Raw genomic sequence first — 4,211 nt, 5'->3', positions numbered from 1 at the left:
AAACAATGTCCAATCACTCAAATGCATCAATCCTCCTATGGTCTTCCTTATTCATTGTCCAACTTTCACATGCATATGTTGTTGTTGTTAAGTGCCAGTGAGTAGATTCCGACCCAAAGTGAGCCTGCATTGGGTTTCCAAGGAACAGCTGGTGAGCTTGAATCACTGACCTTGCAATTCAAATGGATTTGCAGTCTGGTGCTTTAACTCACAGGGCCACACCATGACTCCGAGGAGACTACTGAAAATACCATGACTTAGGCCAGGTGCATCTTAGTCTTCAAACTGACATCTTTGCCCTTGAACACTTGGAAGAGGTCTTGTACATCTGATTTATCTAATGCAATATGTCTTTTGATTTCTTGACTGCTGCTTTCATGAATGTTGATTGTGGATCTAAGCAAAATGAAGTCTTCGGCAATTTCAATCTTTTCTCCATTATCATGATGTTATTTTTTGGCCCAGTTGTGAGAAGTTTTGCTTTCTTTACATTGAAGTGCAACCCACACTGAAAGCTATGATGTTTGGTCTTCATCAGTAAGTATTTTAAATCCTTTTCACTATGAGTCTGAACCGATATGATGGCACACATCACCAAAATTGATCAAGAAATAGTGTTTAATCACTTGGCAACAAATATTAAGCATTGAACCAAAATCACCCCATGAAGTCACCTTTAAACTAAATCTTAACTCATTTAATAAAGAACATTCACTTTGTAAGGGAAAAGAAATATTGATTTAATTTTATAGAAGGATTAGAGATGATAAGAACTGGTAACAGAAGTAGTTAAAAGTGGTTAGCTCTGAGAAGCAGATCTAGAGGTGAGGGAAGATTGTTGCTGTTGTTAGGTGCCATCAAGTCAGTGCCTACTCATAGCAACCCTATGCACAGCAGAACAAAACACTGCCCAGTCCTGGGCCAACCTCACAATTCTTGCCATGCTTGAGCCCATTGATGCTGCCATTTTGCTAATCCATCTCGCTGGGGGGTCTTCCTCTTTTTCTCTGACCCTCCACCTTACCAAACATGATAGTTCATGGGAAAATTGTGCTTTCCCTCATCTCTTTTTTTCTGCTCTCCTCTCTGCCTTTCCTCACTCTGTCCTTATGTCCTTTTCTCCCTCCTTCTCTTCATTCATCTTTGTATCAGTCTGTCTATCAACCCTCCTTTACTATTATATATGTTAAACATGTGCATTTATTACTTTCATTAAAATTTAAAATATTTAAAGGCTTGCTAAGTGAGTAAACATTATAAATTAGGTTACTCTAGAGAACAAGTTTTCTTTTTCTTTTGAGTGCTTGAGGTGCACTTAATTATTAATAATTGATATTCAACTTATACTTCATTCTTATCTATTTATTAAAACAGGTCCCCAGGTACTTGGTCTTGGGATATTCTTAATGTTCATCACTGTGGGTGATTTCATGTCCTTGGAAATACTAAAATTGCTGTCCTTTGAGAAGAGTTCCCAATTGAGGGTTTTCACATTCACAGTGATCTAGTCACTCCCCTCTAGGCCCGAACAACTAATCTGATTTTCAAAGCTTTATGTGGATCTATTTTTGTAGCATTAAAAAGTAAGCATGTTGATGGGGTACAGAATAGAGGAGGGAAGAAGGAGACACAAGGAGCAACATTTTTTTACTAGAAGGGAAAGTCAGGAAAAATTATGTTTACAGATCATTTGAAAAAAAAAAAATTCAAAATGAAATAACTTCACTGGGTCACCTGGAGAAAACAAATGCAAATTCCTTTTCCTTAGACAACCTATTTTTCAGAATAGAAAAATCTCAATAAAATTTGCAGTGCCCGTCAATTAGTATAATGCCAGTAACTAAGCATATTTGAAAATAGTGATGTGGAGGCAAAGTTTCTCATCATCTGTGTTGTAGGTAGGTCCCTGGTCCTGATCTGGTCTCAGGACTGACTCCCTCTAAGACTCTTCATCAGGAATGTCTAGGAGTTGGTATCTGTAGGAGCTGAGTAACACCACCTATGGAGTATGGTTCCATTCTATATACATGGGGTCCACATAAATTGGAATTGACTCAATGGCATCTAACAATAACAACAGCATTGCACCCAGGCCCTGGCATTCTTTTGCAGAAAAAGCTTTTCTGTACTTTATTATTTATGCCACTGCATTTTTCAGCATTGGTCCTACTGTGGATCCTGGAGTTCCCACAGTTTGTGACTACATTGTAGATTTCCAGGTCCAGGAGTGTCAAGGCCAAGAGACTTTGTCTCCTGAAGGACAGCATGGTAACTGTGAGTGGACTTCCTGATGGACCCAGCCATTATTTCTGGAGACTTCTCTTCAGATTGCTACCCATGTGACAAAGAAGTCTTCACAAAGTAGCAGATTTTTGTAGCAGAGGAGGATACAACAGTCTGTCCACGTTGTCTTCCTCTTGCTCCCAGCCAGAGAGAGGAGGAAGAGGATAAGGAAGAACTATTGGATGAAAGCTCAGTGAAGAAAATGATCCTCACTTTTTGAACAGAGATTGTATAAAAAACAAGAGTCACAGATTAAGTTTTCAGACAATCCAGAGAACTTCATGGAATCTGAGCTGGACCTAAATGACATCATTCAGGAGATGCATGTGTTGGCTACCATGCCAGACCTGTACCACCACCTGGTGGAGCTGAATGCTGTGCAGTCTCTTTTCCTGCTGCTTGGACATGATAATACAGATGTGTCCATAGCAGTGGTTAATTTGCTTCAGGAATTAACAGATATAGACACCCTCCATGAGATTGAAGAGGGGGCAGAGGTGCTCATCGATGCTCTGGTGGACAGTCAGGTGGTAGCACTGCTAGTGCAGAACTTGGAGCGCCTGGATGAATCTGTGAAGGAAGAGGCAGACGGTGTCCACAATACTCTGGCTATTGTGGAAAACATGGCTGAGTTCCGGCCTGAGATGTGTACAGAGGCGGCCCAGCAGGGACTTCTGCAGTGGTTGTTGAAGAGGCTGAAGGCAAAGATGCCTTTCGATGCCAACAGACTGTATGGCAGTGAAGTGCTGGTGGTATTGATCCAGGACAATGATGAAAACAGGGAATTGCTTGGGGAGCTGGATGGAATCGATGTGTATCTTCAGCAGTTATCGGTGTTTAAAAGACATAATCCCAGCACAGCTGAGGAGCAGGAGATGATGGAGAATCTGTTTGGTTCGCTCTGTTCTTGCCTGATGCTCAGTTCCAATCGCGAACGCTTCCTGAAAGGTGAGGGACTTCAACTGATGAAGCTCATGCTCAGGGAAATGAAGATCTCCCGAAGCAGTGCCCTGAAAGTGCTGGACCTTGCCATGATCGGACCCTAGGACACCGACAATTGTCCTAAGTTTGTTGACATCCTTAGCTTGCACACCATCTTTCCTCTCTTTATGAAATCTCCAGGAAGATGAAGAAAGTGGGGACCACTGAGAAGGAACATCAAGAACGTGTCTGTTCAATCCTGGCTTCCGTCCTGCGGAACCTGAAAGGACAGCAGCGGACCCGGCTCCTGAATAAATTCACTGAAAACGATAGTAAGAAGGTTGACAGACTGATGGAGTTGCATTTTAAATGTCTAGATGCAATGCAGGTGGCTGACAAGAAGATTAAAGGGGAAAAACATGATCTCTGCGAGGAGAGACCATAGACAATGACATCGAGGATGAGTTCTATCTCCGACTCTTGGACACCGGCCTCTTTATTCTCCAGCACGTCTGCTACATCATGGCTGAAATCTGCAATGCCATCGTCGTCCAGATTCGTCAGCGGGTTCACCGGATCCTAAACATGCGAGGCAGCTCTCTCTATCAAGGTCGTCAGGCACATCATCAAGGAGTACGCAGAGAGCATCAGGGACAGCCGGAGCCCAGAGTTCCAGGAGAACGAGGAGAAACGCATCCTGGGCTTGCTGGAGAATTTCTAGCTGCGTTCGGGGCCATCCTCCCAGAAGCAAACTTTCACCCAGCTCCATGTGACTCTTGGACAAATTAAAGCTAGTTTTGGTTAAAAAAAAAGCATGTGCTTTTTTTGTGTGATGATGTGTGTCGACATGTCTTCTTTTAAAAAAAGTTTTTATTGTGAATTGAGTGCAAGTTTACAGGGCAGATCATCAGTTGTGCATTCAATAAATCATACACCTTGTTTTATTACAATGATTGTAATTGCCTCCATGTACCATCAGATAACAGTATTTCTCTATATTCACTTTA

At 42.0% G+C, this 4,211-nt stretch overlaps 1 pseudogene; it reads left to right on the top strand.

Moving 5' to 3' along the window:
- LOC102841347 overlaps nt 1–3,925 on the top strand; it is a 109,520-nt pseudogene extending 105,595 nt beyond the window's left edge.
- Nucleotides 3,926–4,211: the final 286 nt, after the last annotated feature.

This window comes from Chrysochloris asiatica, unplaced genomic scaffold (genome assembly GCF_000296735.1).
Source record: "Chrysochloris asiatica unplaced genomic scaffold, ChrAsi1.0 scaffold00058, whole genome shotgun sequence".
In the NCBI taxonomy this organism is placed as follows: Eukaryota; Metazoa; Chordata; class Mammalia; order Afrosoricida; family Chrysochloridae; genus Chrysochloris; species Chrysochloris asiatica.
Note: the sequence above shows the minus strand (reverse complement) of the source record. Positions and strands in the feature narration are given on the sequence as shown.